Source organism: Triticum aestivum, chromosome 2B, assembly GCF_018294505.1.
Source record: "Triticum aestivum cultivar Chinese Spring chromosome 2B, IWGSC CS RefSeq v2.1, whole genome shotgun sequence".
Lineage (NCBI taxonomy): Eukaryota > Viridiplantae > Streptophyta > Magnoliopsida > Poales > Poaceae > Triticum > Triticum aestivum.
Window position 1 is genome coordinate 56,965,323 of NC_057798.1, and position 26,823 is coordinate 56,992,145.

The window sequence follows — 26,823 nt, forward strand, 5'->3', positions numbered from 1 at the left end:
CACCTCTGACTGAAGAGATGACCACCATCGCCGGCTGCAACAGTCAGAATTATTTTTTAGTAAAGTTAATCAAAATTATTTTTTCTTCTATTTATTTCTGAATTGTAATAAGTCATTAAAAATAAAAAAGAGGCGCAATGCTCGTTAATTTGCTTCAAGCCTTTCGGAATAGTGTCAACTGCACTGCACATAGCTCTGTGCAGTCTACCGTATTCCTCAAGGCTTGAAGCTAACCAACGTGCAGGAGCATTGAGCCTCTTCGTCATCGTCTCTGCACTCAGGGCTTATAAACAACTGCGACTGCCTCTCGCTTGGCGAGGTGGGACTAAAAAACAGCTGCAGGAAGAATCAACAAAAATATAGCTACAGAAAATAAAAAAGTAGTTACACGGGTCCATTGGTACCGGTTCATGGAACCAACCGGTACCAATGCCGCTCTTTGGTCCCGGTTCGTTGGACCAATTTGAAAACTAATGACACTAACAGAAAGTTTATAATTTTCCTAAAACTAAAAGCAAAAACAATTAAAAAATAAAGCAAAAAACAACAAAAAATAAATAATGCAGAAAACAAAAGGAAAAAACTGAAAAAAAAATATAGCAACAATAAGTAAAGAAAACAAAAAAACAAAAAATTCTTCCTACTGGGCCCCCACGGCCTGAATACGACTAGAAACCCTACTATGGGCTAGGATTCAGGCCCACAGTAGGCCCATAAGGCCCATCAGGCAAAGCAATAGCAAGTAGGTCCGAAAGCCTGCGGTGGAGAGGAGCTCGAGAGGGGTGCGGCAGTGGGGCTTATAAACCACTGCGCGCCCCTCTCGACTAGCGAGGTGGGACTAAACTTTGGCCCCGAGGCGGACAGCACAGATGCCTTTGGTCCCGGTTGGTGGCACCAACCGAGACTAAAGGGTGGGCATTAGTCCCGGTTGGAGCCACCAACCGGGACCAAAGGTCTTCGTTTCCCGCCCTTTGGGCTGCTGAAAAGAGGCCTTTGGTCCCGGTTGGTGGCTCCAACCGGGACTAATGCCCCCTTTAGTCCCGGTTGGAGCCTCCAACCGGGACCAATGCTCTTGCTATATATACTGGACTTAGCAGTTTTCGCCAAATCCCATCTCTTTCTCGCCCCTGCCCCGAGCCTCTGCTCCTCGTCGCCGTCGCCGCCGAGCCCGCCCCACGCCGCCCCGAGCCCGCCGTCCCCGTCGCCGCCCCGAGCCCGCCGTCGTCGCCGCCCCCATCGCCGCCCGCGTCCCGCGCCGCCCCGTCATCGCCGCCCGCGTCCCGCGCCGCCGCGCCCCGACGTCGCCAGCCGTCGCCCCTGCCCCGAGCCCGCCGTCCCCGTCGCCGCCCCCGAGCCCGCTGTCCTCGTCGCCCCTGCCCCGCGCCGCCCCGAGCCCGTCGTCGCCCCTGCACCGCGCCGCCTCGACGCCGACGTGAGCGTTTTTTTATTTTTGTTAGATTTTTTTAGATTCTTTTTGTAGTTCATAGATTTTTTTGTTAGGTTAGATGTGTAGTAATTTAGATATGTAGTTCATAGATTTTTTTGTTAGATTAGATTTTTTTGTTAGATTACATGTGTAGTAATTAATTTGTTCATATTATGTTAGATATTTTTGTTAGATTAATTAGATTTTTTTTGTTAGACTAGATATGTGTAGTAATTAATTTGTTCATATTATGTTAGATTTTTTTCTGTTAATAGATTTTTTTGGTGATATTATTATTGAATATGCATGTTTGGTGATATTATTGTTAATAGATTTTTTTGGTGATATTTAGATTGTGTAATTAATTTTGTTCATAGAATTTTAATGATTTTTTTGTTCATAGTATTTAGAAAAAGGAAAAAAATAAGAAGTAGTTTATATATAGTTGAACTAGCTAGTTGATTTAATAAACTAATTTATTTTACTATATATAGAAGTAGTTTGTTTTTAGTAAGTACTACTTATTTATTTATAGTAAGTGCTTAGTAGTTGAACTACATAGTTGATTTAATTAATAAAACTACTTTTATTTAACTATATATAGAAGTAGTTCCCGCGTCGACGTCGGCGATGCCTATCCCGCATCCTCGTCGTCGTCGACTCGGCGGTGGAGGCCTGCTTGATCAGGGCCATGTTCGGGACTGGGCTCCGCCGGGTTGGTATTGGGAGGTGCTACCTTCCGGGGGACGTAGGTTGGTGAGGAGGCAGCCCGTTGTTGACCCGATCCTTGTTTGGTGGCGGTCGCGTGGGCCAGTGACGGTGGTGAGGCATCCGGACACCGCGGAGGTGGTACGTCACCGTGTCAGCGAGGAGGACGAGCACGTCCGTCGCTACATGGTTGCATTGGAGGGGAGGTTCGACAATACCTGGCAGGTTCTTCAGGGATCTCACTGGAGCTATGATCCTGTGATGGTTCCTTATCTTTGGGTGTCCACCGCCCGCGTCGATACCCGTCGGGAGCTACGGTTCTAGTTGTATTAGTGATAATATTCGACGATGTACGGACACCAAGAGATGATGTACTTTTGCTTATAATTATTGAATGCATGCTAATTTGAATACTATACTTTATTTTATGATTTGGTTTTGCTTATTTTATGATTTGGTTTTGCTTATTGAATGCTCATATTGGATAATTTCTCCTTCATTCCCGTGTGCTAGACAATTTGATATAATTAATAATGCATTCGGGAATGAAAGGAGGAGCTACGTACATCGATCATCGATACTCAACCCGTGATTAATAATAATGATCTAGTTTAATATTTGAATTATGAACGTATAGGCCGGAAATGTCGTACTCATCGGACGACGAAAACCGCCCGGGGGAGTGCGACTGGTGCCACGACGACCGAGGTATCTGCGACAGGTTCATTGTGCTGGACGAAGATCGGCGCTTCAGCATTAAGCTCGAGGAGACCTTCGATGTTCATACGGTACGCAACCGACGATAATAGTTTTTTTCGTAATTACTCATGACTTCAACTATTTTAATCATGACAATATTTTTCATCTTTTCCAATTCGACTAGCTTATCCCATGCTTTGCAAGACGCTATGTCTTGGAGAGGATGGGTTTTGAAGACCATGAAAGTTTCGAAACCAAAAAAATTATCCTAAGTACCCATCATGGTGTGGATTTTCAAGTAAAGTTGTACAATGCTCAGAGTGTAACCCATTTTGGTTGCAAAAATTGGGAAGCACTTTGCAAGATGTATGGTTTTGATGAGGGTATGCTTGTTACCATGGATCTTGGTGATCCTACAATCGAGCAAGAGAGACCTACGATTTTCGTCCTTGTGGATACACCTCCAATTCTTCCCCCATGTGAGCTTAACATAGTTATTAAGTAATTTATATTGTTTATTTGAAAATAGTTGACAACTTATTCTCCATTGACAGCTTATTTTCATTCTTCAAAGAATGTGCGGAAGATGGTAGACAGAACCTACTACACCGAAGGCTCCGAACTAACTTATCAGGAGAAAAATCATCTGGTCGGATTTTGTACTGATCTTGAGAATTACAATGTCTACAATCGAACTCCTCAACATTATGGTCAATACGTGCCACTAGTGCACGTGTTGAACTACGGTAACTACCATGGAGATACCCTGGTATGATTTTTTACTATTACAACATTCGTGCATCTTTTTGCACACTTCTAAAACTAGTACATCATATCATTGCTAACTACGAAGTTATTACTATGTTTTTCAACAGATAATCCCAAATGATTGTGTGCCTCATCTGATGTATACACGGGGTAGCCTTCATGTTTTGAACATACAACCAGGTCGTCCTACGAATCTCAACTGTCCATACCGGGTTTCTAAAAGAAGTGGAGACATGATAATCAAAGAATGGAAAAAATGTATGGACAGTCGTAAGGAGCTTCTTGGAAGCAACATTCAGCGAAGGGCAAAAATTGGAGACAGGATGATCGCCATTCTTCATAATGGAGAGTCAGGGTCTATATTGTTTTATGCTATTTTACCTTAAGGGTGTTTAGGTCCTTCCTGATACTGATGATCATGTGCTAAGAACAATTATGTAGGGTTGGGTTCGATGACTATGAGGATGATGATCGTATGACTTATTATTAATAACGAGTAGAAGTTGTATATGATGATGCATGATTAGTAGGACTTGTTATTATATATATATATGATGATGTATGATGCAAGCATGCATGAGCATTTTATATCTGCGGGTGCAATGAACATAGCAGCAGCGTTGATAAACCAAGGACGAAGATATAAGAGAGGACACTTCTCTCTATTAGCTAGCTATAATAACAACCTAAAAATAACCCCTAAAACAGCCACTTTTAAAAAAAATTACTTTTGGTCCCGGTTGGAGCCACCAACGGGACCAAAGGCTCCCTGACTGGGGTGGGCGCACAGGGCCACGTGGAGGCACATTGGTCCCGGTTCTGGTTTGAACCGGGACTAATGGGTGGAGGTATTAGTAACGACCCATTAGTCCCGGTTCATGAACCGGGACTAAAGGCCCTTACGAACCGGGACTAATGGGTGGTTTTCTACTAGTGAGATATGAAGGTATAAAAATATATAAAGAATCATCAAGCAATGGAGGAAGCTATAGCACATCTCAAAATCAACAAAAAGAAATGCAGAACTTAATTAGTTCCTGGAGCATATACCTAGATGATCATGCAGGTTCATAACATGGAAATGCTCTTAGAAAGGTTGTTACGTGGATGTTGTCCTCTGTTTGTCTAACCAAAAGTATGGTGAATGTTACTACTCCCTCCGTCCGGAAATACTCGTCGGAGAAATGCATAAAAATTGATGTATCTAGAAATAAAATACGTCTAGATACGTCCATTCCTCCGACAAGTATTTCGGACGGAGGGAGTACAATTTAGTAGTTACATTGTCGTTCACTTATAGTAAAGTGATTATTTTTTCTTCTGCTTCACCGGTTGTTTGTTGGAAAAAAATGTTTAAATCTTTTGTGCTACATAAGTTTGCTCAATTCTCATGAAATTTGTAATCGGGCTGTTTCGGTCGTTGTTGTATATATTTGTTTCTTTCTAAAAAGTAGGTTTTTTATGCAACCCTTCGTAGACACTACCACAGATGTCGAGTGGCGAAATGTTTTTTTAACCTTCAAGTGGAAAAATGTGATTCCTTAGGTTCATGAAATGGGAAAAAATCGTATGAGTTTAATTTTCTAGACTACTGCATCAATAATGTAAGCAAATAAGTTCTCCTTTGTTAGACCCCTCCGGTTATGTACTTTTGCTGCGACTAATCGTGAACTATATGCAGCATTGAGCATTCTAATTATTCTTCTGCATTGTTCTCTATCTCAACAACTACTGTAGTGCAGGCTGAAGTGATGGGATGTATGATTGATGTAGTTTTATCTCAATAAGAACTATTTGGTTAATAGTATATTGGTCTCAACCTAGTTGTTGTAACTCCTCATTTTGATGGATTTTGTTCATGGCTTTCATTATCAATCTAGAATTTATACCCTTTTGAGGCAAATTCGACAGAGTATATATCCAATACTAACGATTTCAATTATCATGGTGTATTCAAGTCAAAGCTAAATACTAGTCTGCATTCGCCTACCTTGGCAAGGATAGCAGGTTAATCTACTTTGGTGGTGTAGCATATTTTCTTCTTACTCTTATTTTTTTTAGGTTTCATTTGTTATTCCTATTTCCATTCAGGGCCGAAAATGCTGGGAACTGTTTGGACACGTGTATCTTTTAAGTGTTCCCCCTTCCTACCCAAACAGTGTTAGGTGAGCTAAGATAATACTTTTCGGCGTTCGGAAAGAGTCACATCTATAATTAGCTTTCAGCTTGCTATATCCAGTGTGAACTACTAGAAATCGGTACATCTACTGAAAGAGTCACAGTTATATATATTCAATTGTCAGCTCACTGTATCCACTATCTGTAAAGTTGTATGTTTATTATTTTGAAAATAAGTGTTGGAATATTGCTGCTGGTACCTATGTACAGTAACTTAAGTATATCCCCGGGAACATTATAAGCTCAGCAATCGTACAAAGTAAATGATGCATTTCCTTTCAATCGATAGACAAAAAGTGGACGGAGGGCTTCTATGACACATCCATGGCCTACTGCTGGAAGTCGATTGGCGGTCTCCATGTCCTCAAATGCTAGTTCTATAATTAGGTAAGTGTATTCTTCATTTTATGATGTTGTTTGTGCACAGCGCACATGTGAATTTTGCATGCATTCAATTTCTTAAATTAATTGAGCATTCTAAAAATTGAGACTTGTTTAACTTTTGTAGGAAGCAACCGTAAGGACTGGACTCACAAAGACCCATGAAGCCGTACTGGACTCACAAAGAACCATGAAGCCAACAGTCCACGTCAACTGGATGTTTGAGCTTCCATTTTGTACAACTGATGTCTCATACTTGCATTTTTATCTATCCTTTTCTGATCATGATGTATGGTGTCTTAGTGGTTATGTTTAGAACAGACTGAAGTGTATGTATGTGACAATTAGTTAATGGAATAAAAAAATGTTTGGTGCACCTGAAATACGGTGTCTTGGTGATTATGCTTCGAATGCATGAACTACATGTACGTGACAGCGTACAATAGTTTTATTAAAGTTGCGGTTGGCTAAAAAAATGTTGTTGACTTACTGGTTAGCAAAGGAAAATACTGTCTGATTGTTGGTTGGCAAAAAAACCTGTTAGACAGTCGGTCGGGAAAGCCCAACACCAGGCCCATCAGAATGTTGGTCGGGAAAGCCCAACACCAGCCCCATTGCTGCCCCAACATACAGTTGGTCGGGAAAGGCCCATTGCTACCCCCAACAGACTATTGGTCGGGAAAGGCCCATAGCAGGCCCAGCAGACTGTTGGTCGGGAAAGGTACTCAATAGCCATCAAACAGTCGGTCGGGAAAGATATGTCGGTCGGGAAAGGATTTTCCCGTCTGGACTTTCCCTATCAGACGGTGTCGGTCGGCAATAGTCTTTCCCGACCGACTGTCGTTCGGTGAAAGCTGTATTTCCGACCAACCTTGCTGTTAGGGATATAGTGCTATGGTGTAGTGGATGTAGCTACTGTCCCCGATCACCCAATTGGGGTGGTCCTTTTCAATGGACATAAGCCTCGACATACCGAAGTCCAACACCTTAGGCATGAACTCATCATCAAGGAGGATGTTTCCAGAGTTGACATCTTCATGTAGGATCTTCTGACTCGCCTGTGAATGCATGTATGCAAGGGCATCCGCGGAGCAGATGGCAATGTCGAGGCAAACTCGTAGGAAGATAGGATCTCTTCTCATATTGCCATTCTTGCCATGAAGAAGGTCGTAGAGGCTCCCCCTTGGCACGAACTCTAAAACCAGCATAGGAGCTTCTGTCTCCAAGCAACACCCCAACAGCTGGACCAGATACTTGTGACTTATTTATGACTGGGTTTGAATCTCATTGGCGAAAACCTTCTGGCGATCCTTGTTGATTGCAATGAAGCGTTTGACCGCAACCTGCAGGTATTCATGAGTAGTTCCCTTGTAGACCTCACCAAAGACACCTTTTCCTATGATAGTACTATAATTCTTGGTTATTTTGTCTAGCTCCTCCTTTTAAAAAATCTCGATCTTGATGCTTTTTCAGCAACTTTGCGCCATTCATGTTGTAACGATCCCTAAGCTTTCTTTTCTCAAGCTCCATGTGTACGAATATCAGTAGTAATGCTGATATGAATATGGCACTAATTGTTCCTGTAAACAAGTACATGTATCATGTGAGATAATCCCAGTTTGTGCCGATTCACAGTTTAACAAAGCACTGATATGTGTAGACACTAGTATAGTTTGGAATATAAAACGGTCAGCAAATAGGCTAACGCAACATATGCACACACTTGGTACCCCAGACGAAATTATAGCTAGCTACCCATAAAATTGTGAAAAAGTTCTCCACATATATATATCTTCACCTAATTCCCTCGGGCTAATTTTAAGATGCTCCCACCTAATGTTGACTGTCCATTTCTTATCATCCATGGGCCTAGACCGAACGGTGACCTGTTACCTACCATAGGTAACCCATGTGAGATAATATATGTCACTCAACCATGATAAAAAGTATTACCCTCTAACCACATGGTCCATGTGGTAAGCTACCTGAAAATAAACAATGTCAAAAAATAGTATTCCTCTCTAACTTTGTACTAAGCAGCGACAGGTAATATGGATCAGAGGGACTACCAGACTTTATATTTGGGTAAATGTTAGGTAAAAGATAGCAAGACAACTGGACAGTATCAATCAATAATGTAGAAAATATTATTGTTATTCCTACCATATGGAGTGTGTCCAAGTAAGGAAACTACTATTTTTCTAATTAAATTGATTGGAGCCGCTAAATATCACAACTGATAGAAAAATATTGTGAAGTCATGGACTAATGTGACATAAGAAATAATAAGAATGATTTGATTCCTTCCCTATGATATTAAGTTGTAAAGACACATATGTAGATTAAATACACCGATGAACTTAGTGGATTGATTAAATGTGTTCTTCTAGCAGTGGCAGACAGTCATGCGACGACTGAGCCGATGGACTAGTCACTTTAGTCCCTGATGACTCGATTCAACGTCGCCTGAACGCTTGACGATCCCACGTCCATCAGTGGTGATTTGGACCTGGATTTTTCCCGCCGGGGGGGGGGGGGGGGGGGGGGGGTGGTGATTAGGGAGAGGAGTTTGGTGAAATGAATCTCTATCCATATATAGATATGAGGAGAGTGTGATTTGGAAGATGTGTTTTTCTTTTCATTTTGATGGAAGGGTTTCCTTGTTTATATGTTGAGTCGTCGCGACAGAGTGTCCAACCGAGGCTAGCTAATTTGCACATGCTAATAAATTTGCCCCACTAATTTGTATAATCAATAGCTCGGATCATTTAGGTACTCTTACCTTCTGCGAGGTAAAAGGGATGATCTTAAAAGAGCTCATCTATTATGTTTCAGAAAATTCAGCAAACAACTGCCATGTTAAGGTACATAATTTTCTTTTCAAGGAAGTAGTGAAACACAATAGATTTAGGTTGTACAAATATCATTGTCTAGTATTCTAGCCCTTTCCTCTTGCGACCGCGTCGCCCCCCCCCCCCCCCCCCCCCCGCGGGCGACCGGCCGCGCGCCAGGCCTCCTCCCTCCAGGCCCTCCCTCCCTCATCCCTTCCCGCCGCCGTCGCCGGCGCCCGCGGCCTGCTTGGCCCCGGGGCTGCTGGTGGCGGCGGCCTCCTGGCCCTCCCCCTCCCGGTCGCTCTCCGGCGCGGGTGGAGCTGCTCCGGGTGGTGTGTTTAGGCGGCGGCGGTCTGGCGTGGCGGCGGGGTTCCGTGGCGGATGCAGGCGAGCAGCTGGGCGGTGGCGCTGCCGTTGGCGGCGGGGCGGCGGGATCTGGCGTCGCCCGCTCGGCCAAGATCTGGGCCTGGGCGGGCCGGCGGCGGGGATGGTCTCCGGCATGGCTTCTGGGAGGCGGGGGAGATGCGACGAGCAGCTGGGTGCCGGCGACGACGATGCCGGCTTGCTGCATCGCGGCCGGCGGGGCTTAACGGGCCCGCTTCGAGCCTGGCTGGGCCAGGGGTGGCCAGGCATGCCCCGCTGCCGCGTCCGGACGGCTACCGTGCCTCACGACGACGGTGGAGGTGGTTCCCTCCCGCTCGGCGTCGGTGTTGCTGCTCCCGTCGTGGTGAGCTTCTCTTCGGTCCTCTTGGCCTCGTGGTGGTGTTCGTAGTGAGGCGGCGTGGGTGGCGGCTCTACTGCGTTGGCGCATGGTGGTGGGCGTCGGTTTGGTGGGTCGGTTCCGTCCGGTTGGGCGGTTGGGGTTGGAATGCAGGAGAAATCCCTGCCGGCTTCAGCCCCGATGTGGTGACACCTGCGGGTGCCATCATTCCTTCCTGGAGGGTGTCGGTGGTATCCACCCCCCACCTCCCTCCGCGTGCCTGGGGAAACCTGAGGACTCGTCCGGGCAGCAGCGTCGTCGGCGTCGCATCCCTTCTTGGAGGTGCTGCTTGGTACGCGGCGGTTCGGAGCCTCGGTCTGTGGTGATTTATGTTTGGTGGGCGCCGCGGTGGCGATTCATCCGCGCTTTGCCAAGTTGTCGTGGTTGGCATTTGTTTCTTCTTCTTTTTCTTGGTGTGTTGTGCTGCTCGCCACAGTGTTATCTGGACTTGATGTTGGTTGCTTTGGAATACAAAGCGGGGGGAAATCCTTTTTCAGTAGTATTCTAGACATAATGAATTATGTAAAGTGCATATACTCGAGCATTATCTCTCACCATAACCATCTACTATCTAGACTAAGACACTTCTCTTCCATAAAAAGTTAATGGAGACCCAACAAGAATATGTAGGTAGTGCAATATTTATTTCTGGAATAAATTACATGTACATCAACCTTACCTATCACTACAACTGCAGCTGAGGACAATACGGGTTCACAACCCTTGTCACTTTTACCGTCACCTCTTTGCCCAAAATTGCAATTGCATTCATAGTCACCATCCACATCCACTACTAGAAAAAGGGCTATAGATGGGATTGACACTAATGGCGCACCAGACAAGCGGTGCGCCATTAGTATATACTAATGGCGCACCATCTTCTGATACGCCATTAGAGTTGAAACTACTAATGGCGCACCTGGCCCAATGTGCGCCATTAGTATCAAAAAAAAAATTGAACTAGTGCGCCTGTCCAAACATACTAATGGCGCATCCAGACTCAATGCGCCATTACTAGTTGTAACTAGTAATGGCGCACCTGTCGGAAAGTGCGCCACTAATGTTATTTTTTTATTATATTTTTTATTCCTTTTTTGCAAAACTACTAATGGCGCACTGTTCCACCATGCGCCATTACTAGTTTAAACTAGTAATGGCGCACTGTAGGACGGTGCGCCATTAGTATGGTTTTTTTTTGGCAAAACTACTAATGGCGCACCACCAGAAGGTGCGCCATTAGTAACCTGGATTACTAATGGCGCATTTAGAGTTGGTGCGTCATTAGTAAGTGGGCAGCAACAAGATATTTTGGATAGCCTCTCCTACCCACACTCACTTTCTCCCCACTTCATTCTCTCCACCTCCTCCTTGTCTCGGGTGCCTCCTCTTTTTCACCTCATTTCCACCATAGATTCATTCAATTTAAGTGGTTAAATTACCTTGTTTTGATAGGTAAGTAAGGGGGGAAGCTATATTTATGGTGTTCTCCCTACAACAATGTGCACATGCACTTTTTATGGCATAGCTAGATCTATGTATGTTCGTGGTGTTGTATATGTTTGTGGTGTTGCATATGTGTTTGTGTTTGGAGGTGTACCGGTATTTGAAATGCGATAGTTGCCAATATTTTGCCGGAATGTAGATTCATTTCCGTTTCGGCGAGAATTTTGGCAGTAAGCATTCTTTTTTGCCCTATTTTTAGGGAAAGTCATGCCAAATTTTTTCTTGGTTCTAAAATATTGTTTTGCTCTACCCCGCAGGCGACCATGGTCCGCACGATGACCGAAGGCATCGTGAATAGGTTTTTGAGGTCCGTGAAGGCCGAGATGCTTCAAAAGAACGAGACGGAGATAAGATGTCCGTGTCGAAGATGCAAGCTGAAGAGCCTTATTGCGGACCCGGATTCCGGGCAGGTGCGGGACCACCTGCTCTTGCGTGGTTTCATGGATGGCTATCGGTGGCAAGGTGATGAAGATGACTACGAAGTCGTCCATGGGGGCCGGGCAAGAAATGAGGAAGGGCAGCAAGACAACCACCGCGGCTCGGGCGGGCGAGAAGACGAAGAATCCCCAGGAGATGATCATGACGGTGATGCTGTACACAGTCATCATGTAGAAGATGCAGGACATGATGATGAGGAAGATGCCGGAGCAGACGATGGGCATGATCATGAAGATGATGATGCCGGCGGAGCAGACGACGCTGGACCATCGATGGGCTGGGTGCAGGACCCTCATATTCAAGAGCTGCTTCTCAAGCAGACGGATAACGCAAGAGCTGCCGCCCGAGAGAAAGCCAAGATGGATCAACTTGAGTTAGACGCGGTTACTCCATTGTATGAAGGATGCAGGCCCGAGGATACCCGCCTGAAAGTAACGCTCATGGCTCTGGAGATGAAGGTAAAACACAAAATGACCGACGCATGCTTCGACGAGAACATGTCATTCTGGCACGAACGTCTTCCCAAGGGGAACAAGTGCCCGACCAGTTTGGAGGAGGCGAAGAAAATCGTGTGTCCTCTGGATTTACCGCACGTGAAATACCATGTGTGCATGAACAATTGCATCATTTATCGGGACGAGCACGCGGAGTCTACCATATGTCCGGTGTGCGGCGTCACTCGATACAAGAAGAGGAAGAAAGCTCCTCGAAAAGTGGTGTGGTACTTTCCGATCACTCCTCGTCTGCAGCGGTATTTCGCGGACCCTAAGGTAGCAAAGCTCCTGCGTTGGCACGCGGATAGGGAGGAGAAGAAGCGAGAAGATGACGCAAATGATCCGGAGATAGATAAAAAAGACAAGATGCTGAGTCACCCTAAGGATGCGAGCCAGTGGCAAGCGTTGAACTTCGAAGACCCAGAATTTGGGAACGATCCAAGGAACATCGTGCTGGGCGCGAGCACCGATGGAGTCAATCCGTTTGGCAGCCAGAGAAGCACACATAGCACCTGGCCTGTGTTTGTGTGGATGTACAACCTTCCCCCCTGGTTGTGCATGAAGAGGAAGTACATTCACATGAGTATGCTAATTGAAGGGCCGAAACAACCAGGGAACGACATCAATCTGTATCTGGGGCTGCTGAAAGAGGAGCTTGACACGCTGTGGAAAACGCCAGCCAATACGTGGGACGCCGCAGAGAAAGAATATTTCCCTATGAGAGCCGCACTGCTCACGACGGTGCACGACTATCTCGGTTACGGATATCTCGCGGGGCAGGTAGTCCACGGATTTTCTGGATGCGTAAGGTGCATGGATGACACAACGTATCGCCAGCTAGATAGAGATCCCGGGTCTTCGAAAACCGTGTTCATGGGACATCGAAGGTGGCTTCGCGACGATGACCCGTGGAGGAAACGCAAGGATCTGTTCGATGGTGAAACCGAACCCCGAAAACGCCCGTGTACGAGGAGCGGCGAGGAAATAGACAAGCTGTTGAAAAATTGGAAAGACTGCCCACTGCCGGGAAAGAAGCAAAAGGCGCCAGAGCCGGGAAAGAAGCGAAAGGCGCCAGAGCCGCTGCTGAAGGTATGGAAAACGAGGTCTGTTTTCTGGGACTTGCCGTACTGGAAGATCCACCGTGTGCCTCACAGCCTTGATGTCATGCATATCACGAAGAACGTGTGCGAGAGTCTGCTTGGTACCCTGCTCAACATGCCAGAGAGGACCAAAGATGGGCCGAAAGCAAGGGCAGACTTGAAATCAATGGGCATCAGGCAGGAGCTTCACGCTAATGATGATGATGATGATGATGATGATGAGGCGAAGCAGGACACAGTAAGTCGTCGCAAAGGCAAAAAGGCCAAGAAGACCGGAAATGACTACCCTCCCGCGTGCTTCACTCTAAGTCAGGAGGAGATCGAGCAGTTTTTCACCTGCCTCCTAGGAGTAAAACTTCCTTACGGTTACGCGGGGAAGATAAGCAGATACCTAGACCCAGCGAAGCAGAAGTTCAGTGGGATGAAGTCTCACGACTGTCACGTGCTGATGACGCAGATACTTCCAGTTGCAATCCGTGGGATCATGGACGCGCACGTCCGTGAAACGCTATTTGGCCTATGCAACTTTTTCGACGTCATCTCTCGGAAGTCGATTGGCGTGAGGCAACTCAGAAGGCTACAGGAAGAGATCGTGGTGATACTATGCGAGCTTGAGATGTACTTCCCGCCCGCATTCTTCGATGTTATGGTGCATCTGCTGGTCCATATAGTGGAGGATATCATCCAACTTGGGCCGACGTTCCTGCACAGCATGATGCCGTTCGAAAGGATGAATGGTGTCATCAAAGGATACGTTCGCAACATGTCACGTCCAGAGGGAAGTATAGCCAGGGGCTTTCTGACCGAAGAGTGCATCTCCTACTGCACGAATTATCTAGGCATTGAGAACCCCGTTGGTCTGCCCGTCAACAGGCACCTCGGCAGGCTCGCTGGATGGGGTCACCGTGAGGGTCGCCGCGAAATGCATGTCGACTTAGAGGGTCGACTCGCCGACTTTGAAAGAGCAAACCTAGTCGCGCTACAACACATAGACGTGGTCGATCCTTGGGTGGTAGAGCACAAAACCTTTATTAAGAAGACGTACAATGACCGAGGCCAACAGAGGACGGACGGAGATATAATCAAAGAGCACAACTCATGTTTCACGCGTTGGTTCAAGCAGAAGCTTCTGTCGTACCCTTTACATGAGGATTCTTCCGCGGAAGAACAACTCATATTCGCCTTGTCACAGGGCGCCGAGCACAACCTGATGACCTATGAGGCGTACGATATCAACGGCTACACATTCTACACCGAGGCCAAGGACATGAAGAGCGATGGTTATCAGAACTCCGGGGTAACGATGGAATCCTACACCGGTAATGACAAGGACAGATACTACGGAAGGATCGAGGAGATCTGGGAGCTGAGCTACGCTGGAGAGAAGGTCCCGATGTTCCGTGTCAGATGGGCGAAGAGCGTCCTAAAAGAAGACCGGTATTTCACCACCATGGTTATACCCGAAGCCAAATCCAAGACCGCGGGCGCAAACGTCACCGCGAAAAATGAGCCATGGGTACTGGCTTCCCAAGTTGACCAATGCTTCTTCATTACCGACCCGTCAAAGCCCAGTCGTGTTGTCGTGAGGAGAGGCAAAAGGAAGATCATCGGAATGGATGGAGTAGCCAATGAGCAAGACTTCGACAAGTACGGCGACCCGAGGATCGAACATGACGACGATGATGAAGTAGCAGCATACACCACAAGAAGAAGCAGGACCACCCTACCTAAAGGACGTCCGTTCCACAGAAGAACTCCATTTGCGAAAAAGAAGGGCAAGAAGATTGTGAACAGATAGCTAGCTAAGATCGATTGTATTTAAATCGTAGCCTTCATTTCTCGATTGTATTTCATGGGCACTTTTTGAACTATCATGAATATTTTTAAATTTCATGGACACTCGATCTCGATCCCCCTCCATCTCGATCGCTATCCCACCTCGCCAGATCCGGTCCCCCTCGCCGCCGAGCACCCCCCGGTCCACCGGCCGCCGCCGCCGACCCCCCGCACCCTCGATTCCCCTACTCAACCGCCGCCGCCGACCCCCCGCACCCCTCCCCTACTCAACCGCCGCCGCCGACCCCCCCCCCCGCACCCTCCCCGCTCCACCGGCATTACTGTTTGATGATATTTTTTAAAAAAATTATTACTGTCTTATAAAAAATATATTACTGTTATGATTTAAACAAGTTTGAACATATTTAAACACAAATAAGTATCAAACAGCATTTTAAATGCATAAAAAAATTGTGGAGCCTGGGAATCAAACCCAGGACCTCCTGGTGTGAGAACTGGTTGCTGACCAGTCGAGCTAGTAGAGGGAGCTTGATGTGGATCAGGTCAGGTGGAAGATAACCTGTTGGCTCGAGCAGAAATCAAAAAAAATACTAATGGCGCACCAGGGCGAGGTGCGCCATTAGTATGGATGTACTTATGGCGCACCGAGGTGTGGTGCGCCATTAGTATTGTGCCGCCCCCATCCATACTTCCTCCCCGGCCCAAACCTATCCCCTCTCTCTCCCTCGCCCTCGCCCTCGATCCCCTTCCCCTCTCCTCTCCCGACGCCGCTGCCCCGCCGCCTCGACGCCGCCCCGACGCCGCCTCGACGCCTTGACGCCCGCCCCGCTCCTCCTCCGGTGCCTCTCCGCCCAGCCCAAGCCCAAGGTCACTCCGCCTCCACCTCCTCCGCCTCCACCGTCGGACGAGGGCGCCGCAGCGTGGGCCCGTCGCGCGGCCGCGCTCTCGCTGCTGGGGCTCACCGGCGCCGTCGCCGCCAGCGCCTTCAGCGACCTCTCCGACCTCCGCGACGCCGCCCTCCACCTCTCCCTCCCGAAGCTCCTTCCCGACCACCTCCCCGGAGCTCGTTCTCTGCCCATCCAAGGTGAGCATGTGCTTTTTGTTTTTGTTTGAGAGAACCCAAGTTGAGCATATAGGAACCAATGCTTCACAAATCACAATCCTGGGGCCAAACACTTTGGTCCAACTTGCTTGCATTAAGGAACCTGAACTTCATTTGCCGCCGGCTGCTAGCTGGGCTCTCTGATCCCCATATAGGTTTTGGCAGCAGGTGTATTCCATTGCTTTAATTTTGTCATTGGGTGAATTGAATTCCTGCTCATATTTTATCAGAAAGGCTACCGAACCCGAGACTTGCTGATGGTTTAGTAGGTTTTGGCTGACGACAGGTGTATCCCCATATAGGTTTTGGCAGCAGGTGTATCTCTCAAGTACCAGGCTCGCCATAGCATTAGCAGAATTTTGTTGCGTGTGTCCGTGTCACAATTGTTCAGTAGGTTTTGGAGCCAGTCCATTCCAGTATACTGGAATACAGATCCCTTTGGCAACCTCCATTGCTTTCTCAATTCTTGGCCTAGTGCTCTGCTCTTTGTACTACAATCTCAAATGCAATATTACCCTCTGCAATTTCCAAATTTACACAGTACTAGTCTGTTAATACTTGTTTTGAGGGTACTTTTACTTCTTCTTTCCTGAGTTTTATTAGTGTACTTTTACTGTCCTCTATAGGTGACGTGTGAACCGTTGCTTATGCCGATCGACTTACCGACTACCTATTTAATTGGTTTTCTTTTAAATCTTATAGTTCCCGTTGATTATAAACTGGCCGGTCGCGATCAATCAGTTGGTATTGATTTTGTCAGCAGACTTTGAGGTCAGTTTAACCTGTCATTTTTCAACAGTACTCAACTATTTCAATCTATCGTTAATTAACGACGCCAAATTTTTTAGACTCAATTTTGCAAAGAATCGCCTGATTGGATTCAACAGTTCTGTGACGGTAGCCTAAGCTTGAGAGCATAATGAGTTAGTTTCAGCTGAGATAAATTTTGTGTGCGGGGGGGGGGGGGTGCTGCATAGGAACCAAAGAGTTGAAGACGCTCTTACGAAATATTGCTTCTTAATCGCAACTTTGATTAGAGCACTTGGTGTTCAGTAGTTAACCCCTTGTGTACTGCCTCTTGCACGCTCCAAAAGCTATGTAGGCTAATTCAATTTAAATTTTGTACTTGGGACTGAGTACATCGTCTTACTATGGCCTCTGATGATTAGAAAAATATGATGATTACTTAGGCTACGTTTGGCTACTCAGTATTTTTGGAGTTTTAAAAGAATACCATGGTTTTTGAAAAAAATCCTAGTTTTAAATACTTTGACGTGTTTGGTTTTGACAAATACTTTGTGATTAGCACAAGCTGATCACGTCGTTGTATAACTCCTTTGTTATAGCTCAATTTGGTTCAGCTAGCTGTATCTAGGATTATCCATGCAACGAGTGGTCAAAACCAAGAAACTAAGAAAAACTGCACTTGCCAAACATCTCTATAGTTTTGCTAAAACTGAGAAAAACTGCAGTTTTTAGAAACCAAAGTATTCATTGCCCACACATTGGAATACCGAGGTTTTCAATTACCATGGTTTTGGAAAAACCGTGTTGCCAAACTAGGCCTTAGCAGTTAAGTCTTAACGTGGTTTGCATTCATTTGCAATTACACTTGTTTTTGCCTCCACTTGATGGAGCCGACAGCTTCCGTTTACCTGAAACAAGTCTTCTTGTTTTGCGGTGCTCATTTTTTTCTAAGTGCACTGCAGTACTTGTTCCTTTGTGCACCATAAGTAAAACTAGCTAATTTTATGAAAATGTATCATGTCACTGTCCGTGACTCTCTCTTTTTAAGTCCACATTCTGTTGGTGGCTCGGTTAACTCCTAGGGTTTTAGCAGTTATGTATAAAAAACATTCTGATCCAGTATTGCTTGTAGTGGTTTGTCTAAAATGTTGAATGATACTGCTTGGAGATGCATATATTGTTTCACCTCTTCACATGCCAATGTATTTTCCATGTTGTGATGAAGGCCTTTTTTGCCTTGTCCACCCGAGAGGCCCTTGAGTTTGCTGGAATGTCGATTAACTTCCGTTCCAGCAAATTCGGGTACTCCATATGTCCTATTTTCAGCAAAGGTCATGCTGAAATTTTCCGTGAATTTTAGCATGACTTTGCTAAAAATAGGACATATGGGGTACTTGTGACTAATGCATGGGCCGGGGTACTTGTGACTAATGATGAAAGCTTAGGCTTTTAGGGTGCCTCGGCGTCGAAAAACCCTCAATGATAAAAGCTTAGCTTTTAGGATGCCTCGGTGTCGACAAACCCTAAATGATGAGACCATGATCTTGTTCCTTGACAATAACCAACTTTTGACCAACTTTGTTCCTATTTAGAGAGAAACATGGCCAACAACGATCAGGCCGGGGGTTCGGGCGGCAAGGCATTCTGGGAGCTGTCCCAGGAGATGGAGGAACAACCTCACTTGTATGAGGACGCCGCCTTCCCCACCGATCCTGAGACCACTGATGGTACCGCCGAGGATGACCCCACTGATGCCACCACTGATGGTGCCGCCGAGGATGCCACCACTGATGATGGCGGCGCACGCACAGATGGCAGCCAACCGAAGAGGCAACGGAAGGACCGGCGCCCGACCGTGCTCCGCACCCTCAAGGAGGAAGTTACTGAAGTGGACTCCGACGGGAATCCAACGGCGCCCGAACGAATAGTCAAGGGGTACTCGCTTCAGCTCGGGTGCATTCTCCGGAGCACCGTCTCGATCAACACCGAGAACCTGAGGCATCCTGACCGAGGGAATTTGCGCAACCTCCTCTTCACGAAGCTGCACGAACGATACAAGTTCCCCGCTGAATTTGAAAACAGAAGCCTCAAAGGGAATAAAGTGAACAATGCTGCCCTCACGAAGATGAGCAAGGCCCTGTCTACTTGGAAAAGCAATGTGAAGAGAATGATCGAGAAAGGTGAGAGTTATGAGAAGATCAAGGAGAAAAATCCTTCGATCATCGAAGATGACTACAACGACTTCAAGATCAATTGCTCGAGCACCGCAAACTCCGAATCAAGTCAGTGGGGGAAAGAAATGCGGGAGTTGAACTTAGGGGAACACAAACTCGGTCCCGGCGGTTACAGAGTGGCGGAGCCTATATGGGACAAGGAGGCCGCGGAGCGTGCCGAGCAAGGCCTACCGCCCCTCTTCGAGAAATACAGCTGTAACAAGCAAACCAGGAACTATGTCAGGGCCCGGTACAAGGAGGGCCCGATAACAAAGGAGCTTACCACGGATCCGAAGACCAGGGCGCTTGAGCTTGTTCTGGTAAGGAATACACCCCCGCGTAATTAGCTCCATATGGTTGCATTCTAATTAATGAAGCCAAATTTCTAAATGGTTCACATTCCTTCCACAGGCTACTGAAAGCAGTAGCGCGGGGTCGACTAAGAGCAACCCTTGGGACACCACTCTAAATAGGGCGTTGAATGTAATGAAGAACAAGGATAAGCTCAGTAAGCCGACGTCAGCTGGTCGTGTGGCCGGCAAAGGCTTGTCCACAAAATGGGGGTCATACTATACCGCTGGTGTGCGGAAGGAGAAAAAGACCAGCTCGGAAAGCCAGGCGCGCGAGGTTCAAGAACTCAAGGCACAGGTGGCGCGGATTCCGGAGATTGTCCAAGAGCAAGTGCAACAACAACTCGGAGCGACGATCACCGCCATTGTGCCTACCTTGATCCAGGGGTTGAGTGCGTGGATTGCGGGCGGCCAACAGGGGCCGCCCCCGATTCCTAGCTTCACGGCCAGCAACTCGCAGAATGCGATGGCGGGGCCATTGGTGTCTCCGGCGGAGGCGGCATTGGTGTCTCCGACGCCGGCACGGGAGCTTAATGCACCCGGGTGTACGCCGGCCGGCACCTCTGCAGCAAGCGGCCCCTCCGTCAACTGCACGCCCGCCGTTGGCGGTGCCTCGACATTAGCCGAGCTCGACGCCATCATCACGGTAACTAATTAAGCCTCTCTCGGTCGAGGACTTCATCTCCTTGCCTTTGACTGGGCATCCCTGACGCCCTACATGTTTTCGCAGGGCGCCGCCGACGTTCCGTGCACTCTCCTGCACTTCGTGAACAACGAGTTGGTCGATGTCGCCAAGGGCAAAATCGTTCAACCGGGCAACCCCTTGTTCCACGGTACCCAGATGCCACCCAACTTGTTTAGGGTTGAACTGGTTCGGGTGCTGCCAGGCTGCGACGAGTTGTTACCTCCGATTCGACCCGTCGGGGCCGACGATGATGACGTGATGACCCTCAGCGCCTGCCTGAGCTGGCCCCTGCTTTGGCCGAAGAGCCAGATTCATTTGGGGGCGGGGGACACCACCCCAAAGACAACACCGCCAGTCGTGCCGGCGCCAAGTCGGCCCCATGGCAAGACCGCCGCAACGGTGCCGACATCCCTATGCCACTGGATCCAAACATGCATATGGCACAGGATCAGAACGACGACGACGACGATACATTTGGCAACGTCGATCAGTACTTTGCCGAACATGGGTACGATGGCGACTTCATGGGGCCTCCTTCTCAAGAACCCAACCCAACAAAAGACGTGCGCGATCTAGCTGGTACCGCGGAGAAGCCAAGTTGCAACAGGCGTCGTCTGCCGTTCAGCTCTCAGGAGACGCCTCCAGCTGCCGACTTCACCGAGCCTCAGATAGGCGAGGTGCGAAATATTATCAGCCCCAACACACTCAAGAAGGCGGTCTGTGAGCAGAACTCGGTCCCATTACAGGAGAAGAAGAAGGCACGCAAAAGAAAGACTAACAAGGGTGCGAGCCAGCCGGCACCGAGTACGATCCGTGCTCAGGACGGGCCACCTTCACCTGAGGATATCTCGAGGAGGGTGCATGTGGCGGGTAGGGCGATGCTACCGACAAATATGCTCAATGCTACAACCGGTGCTATGCGGAGTCTGCATGACAGTGTTCTTTCTTTGGAGAAGCGGCGTCTCAGAGAGAAGGATGTGGCATACCCGGTTTTCACGGCCAAGGTGCCAGAGGGCAAGGGCTTTGTGGATAACTCCATCGGGCGTACGATCGTCCTGCGGTTTGATGACATCCACGCTATGTTGAACCTTCATCCGCTGCACTACACCTTCGTTCGGCTATTTTCGCTGAGTATGGAGATGCGGATCATTCGCGACAAGACCCCGGACATCGTGATAGTCGACCCCTTCTACATGCGTGCCAAGATCTTGGGCAGCGCTGGGGACCGGCAAGTCGCGAGTTCTTACCTCGAAGGCGTCATTCTGGCAAACCAAGATAAGGATAACTTCCTCGTGCCTTACTTTCCCGAGTAAGTCCTCCCCTCAACCGGCCCGTAACATATGAATTCTTAGATTTCGATCGTTTTTCTTTTAACATTCCGTGTTTTCTGCAGTGACACACATTGCACGCTCATCCTCCTAAGCCCCAAATATTCCATGGCCACGTATTTCGACCCGGACCGTCAGTCGAACGTAGACTACACAAATGTCAAGAAGGTTCTTGATGATGTTCTCCCCGGCTACGCCAAATCTGGAGGCACCTTCACCAGGCCTATTCGTAAGTACGGCAAGCACGTGTTCTCCCACAATACGACGTTCTGCTGCGTCAAGCAGCCGCCTGGCGGTCAGAAGGGTGCCTACTACGCCATCCATCACATGCGGGCGATCGTACGGGACCATCATCAACTTCTGCTACCGAGTAAACTCAAAGATTGGGCCGCGAGCGTGTCGGCAATCCAGGACGCGGACATCAGACAAGAATTCTTTCGCATCCAGTCGGAGTTTGCGGAAATCATCCATCAAGATGTCCTTCGTACCTCGGGGCAGTTCTACCTCAGAAATCAACCGTCCAACAGTGACATCGACACAATGCTACAAATGCAGGCTGACAACGCCCGTTCTTTCATGACTCCCACGATAGACGGCGGCTTCATCCACGCTCCGGTCCCTTGAGTCGAGTCGAAAGCAGTGATGCTGTGTCTAGTTCTGAAACATCGATTGGCTCATGTTGTAATTAAACTTTAATGAACTTGTAGTATGTCTCTTTGGTTTCGAGAGTCGTTCAACTTAGATGTAATCGATGCTATTAATGTCTTGCTTTTCTCTTCCGATCGTTCTGTTGCATACTTATATATTGCTTATGTATTGTCTGTGAATTGGTACTAACGTTTCGTTTGGCTAGTGCATAGCGATGCCGTCGTATGTCGTGTACAAGGGTAAGGTTCCCGGAGTCTACGACGACTGGGAGGAGTGTCGGAGACAGGTTCACCGATTCAGCGGTAACAGTTACAAAGGGTACACCACTAGGGCCGAGGCCGAATCTAGATACGCCCGCTATCTAGCGGGAGAGGGGAGGGAGCGTTGGAGGAACCGGATGAAGACGAGTTTCATCGTGATGATGCTCATCGTGATGACCGCAGCTCTCTTCTATGTGATGGTAGTTTAGATGATCGATATCGACTTGTAATGTGAAGACAAACTCACTACTCGCGGTCTCGAGACTTGTAATATAATGTTCTATCTTTGTTCGGTCTTTTCAATTCGGAGACTAATATGATGAATTGTATTCAGAGACTAATATGATGAATTGTATTCAGAGACTAATCTTCTATTGTATTCGATGAATCTGTTGTTGATGTGTGATGTCTATATTTTGTCCAATTATACATTTTGTAACCTGTGCAAAAAACAAAAAATAAAAAAAATTAAAAAAACCTAATATTCATACTAATGGCGCATCACATCACAGTGCGCCATTAGTATGCCAAAGGATACTAATGGCGCATCATTAAACAGTGCGCCATTAGTATGCCGAAGTTACTAATGGCGCATCTTGTTGTTGTGCGCCATTAGTATGCCAAAGCACCTCGGTATACATGGTCCCCTAGGAGGCATACTAATGGCGCATGTTGGGCTATACTAATGGCGCACTGCGTGGTGCGTCATTAGTATACCAGATACTAATGGCGCACCAGTGGTGCGTCATTAATAAAATATACTAATGGCGTGGCACTAATGGCGCACCACTAATGCGCCATTAATGGCCAAATTAGGTGCGCCATTAGTAGGTCTTTTCCTAGTAGTGACCGCGGCATTTCCCACCATGACAAGGAAATAAGTTTCCGTACTTTATTGATTTTGTCCACGTCGATGGCTCACACTCATTAATATCTGAAAAGGATGTATTTCCCACAACATTGTAAATAATGAATCCAATTCAAACATTAAGTTGTTCTTAAAAAAATCAAACACCAAGTCTTATCTATTGTACAATCATCCTGATCACTTGAACACGTGAACCATAACTCCCATTCAAACTTTAAACCTTATTTATTTTATAAAATTAACCATATAACAAATTTTAAAGGTATGAATTGAAGTTGTTAGAAATACTTCGCCAAATATTAGGAAGTATATTCCATTCTAAAGGTAACTAGCTTCCTAGCTGTTAGGAGAAGTATTCCTAACAACGGCCTATACCCCATTTATATTGTTTCAAACTAACAAGGTGGGACCATGTGTCGGGATGACATGAAAACTTCTTTTTTGCGGGATGACATGAAAACTGACTAGGCAGACATCTCACATCCATATTCATTAGGGAGCAATGTGATGCAGCTAGCGCACCTGTTTGGCAGAACTGACATAATTTTGTAGAATTTGGCATACTTTGATACAACATGAGGAAATTCGACAGTATTTGGTAATACCCTAATGAGTACTCATTTGTGGTGTCTGTGCGATATGCTATCATGTCGCCCTAACAAACTGATATAGATTTTAAGCTTGGAGAAAATAATAAAATAGGCAAAGCAATAATAATGTCCAAACTAACGAGTAAAATGTGAATTCTTTTGTTGTTGAATGCGGTAAAAACTTCCTAAATATTACAGAGATTAAAAGTTGGAATTCACTCTTTATTGAATAAACTCTACTCTTAACCCTCATTTCTTATGAACTGTCAATGATTAATTGACATAATCATATCTAGAAATCATGTTCATAGATTTAAGCCATATATTTTGTTTTGCCTCATCTAATCAGTTGAAGCATATTTCATTTATTGTATAACTTTTGTGTTTTAGATCAGGAGAAGTCGACCTGATACGCCCCTCACGTCGTCCTTTCCTAGGGTGACCTGGGAGTTCCCTTCAAACACTATGTGCCACCGCCCCCAACCCTTCTCGTCCATGCGCCGCCACCCGGGGAAGCCACCAGGTGAGTCATGGGCGACCGACGAAGGCAGTAGGAACCTTCCTCCCAACACCTTAGGATCTTCGGTTGGCGGATCTTGGTGGCAGTCAGCGGTGCTGCGATGCACGCATCGGCGGGGCTTGGCAAGCGGGAGTTGGGCCTGTCGGGTGGTGTCACGACTTGTGGCTCGGTTTTCACATGTGGCGATGCCATGGTTCTATCTTGGCCAACGTGTAGCTAGACGAACTGTTTGGCTACGGTGAGATGGACGGCGAAAGCCATGCACGGATTTTTCTGGCCCAACGATGGCGACGCCTTTGTGCGCTGTTACCTTGTTGATGGGAGTCGTCAATGACGTACTCACCTACCTACCTGCCTGTTGCTTGGGGGAAACCCTAGGTTCGGATGATCTCGAATCGGACGATCAAGTCAATTGTGTCATTTTTCTCTCTTGGGAGCAACGTTTTGATGGTGCATTGGCTAGGGGGCAGCGGATGATGGCGGGTTTGCGCTGTAGCTGACGTTTCCATGTTTAACCGTTGCCTTGTTTTGGGTGGCTGAAGCATCGTGACGGAGCGAGGAAGAGGGTGTCAGCGGTCCTTCACTGAGACATGGCGTTACGAAGATGGCACGTGGCAATTTTTCGGCGATAATAGTGGCCTTCGCGGGACAGCGGCAACGTGGTGTATTGTCTAGGATGCCTATATTTACCACTGACAGACACTAGCGACAAAAGTGTGGTATTGCTGGATCGCCTCCAAGGTGGGATTTTGATGGTGACGCCTTCTCCCGCCCTGCAGTCAATGGCTGCACTCAGCTTTGGGTGACTGGCTATTTGCTTGGTGTGTGTAGGATTTTCATCTCGCATGGATATCACATGTGGGTCATATGCTCTTACATCATTTTCGGTGGCTACAACTGCTCGACAAGGATCAATGTTGCCCCCCCCCCCCACCCCACCCCTTTTCTTTTCCCCTCCGCCTAGGCATAGATTTTTTTTGCGGGAACCTAGGCATAGAGTTGGTCTTATATGGCTTTGCTTTTCAGCTAGTGCAATACTTGGTGTGTGTGTGCGCGCGCGCGCGCACGTGTGTTCGTAATGGATGTGTGCATCATAGCTATGCAGAGCTCGGGTGTATGCTCATTGTATTTATAATTGTATACCCTTGATGCTTCATTATGAGTTAATAAAAACACCCATATCAGAAGAAAAAAATTGAGTTGACTCTTCCACACAATTTTACTATTTTATAGATAGCATTTAGGTGTTTTGAAAGGGGCAGACATTTGAAGATACTGTTTGTGCTTGTCAGAGAACAAGCCCCACCCAAACCACACCCACCCCCTTATCTAAAGTCACTAGATAAACAGAAAAATTAGATATTTCTTCTGGCGAGAAGAATATTTGGAGTTAGTGTGCCCAAAGGAATATGGAGGGTGAAGTGAAGACAAACTTTTGCATCCGTTGCTTTCATAGGGATTGCCGACGTATCCCTTGCTGCAATAGCAGAAATAGCCTGGGCCATTACTAGAATTAACGCAGTAGCTGTGGGTGCTAATGCAGACTCCATAGGGAATATCCTTGCTGCCATCGTGCTGTGGTGACGGACATCTCCCCTTCCTGATGGCCCAATCAAGAACAAGTGGGACCATGCCCTTGACAAGCTTGTTGGCAAAATTCTTCCCGACAAGATCTGATTGACTAAAATTGTACCTGTTTGAGAAATCCACAATTAGCCTGGCTCAAATTTATCTAGTGGACTTACAAAGAGCTAGATTACACTGCTACATGTACGACGTTTCTTTGTAAGATTTTGGTCTGACTCTGCATATCAAGCCATCCATTGGTAGAATTATTATTGTGTGCAACCACGAAAAAGTGTCATGATAACATGTCTATGCTTGGAGGAGGATAAACTTCAGTCTTTGCATCGGTTGATGCGCACATGCAAAGTGTTACGATAACTACGTCCAAACAATCAGATAATTTCGTATATTCGAACGTGGAGTAATTGAGCTCGAGCTCAAATGAGCCCGTTATCCTGGACGTTCGACAGTGCATCTAGATCTAAGCCATTTGTTTATACGAGCATTGGAGTGGCGCTAGAAAAAACGCACACTATAGATAAATACATTCGCAGCAGGGCTGAGGTTGGGCCAGAGTTAATGTTCGGGTCGGCGTCCATTCGTCCCAACGGAGGTGGGACCAAAGTTTTAAATAGCGCGCTAAGCCTCTTAGCGGCGGACCTCTTCTAAATGCTATAGCGTGCTATAGCAGCGCTATAGCGGGCTATTTAAAATGTTCGCTCATGTGGTTGGACAAAATACATTTAACGCGGAACCTCTTCTAAAAGCTATAGCGTGCTATAGCGGGCTATTTAAAACTTTGGGTGGGATGTGGATCAGAATCGCGTGTCCCCGCCTGATCCGTGGCCCTGGAAGTTAGCTTT

At 47.0% G+C, this 26,823-nt stretch overlaps 1 pseudogene; it reads right to left on the reverse strand.

Moving 5' to 3' along the window:
- Positions 1–26,559, reverse strand: part of LOC123038945 (wall-associated receptor kinase 3-like) — a 30,790-nt pseudogene extending 4,231 nt beyond the window's left edge.
- Positions 26,560–26,823: the final 264 nt, after the last annotated feature.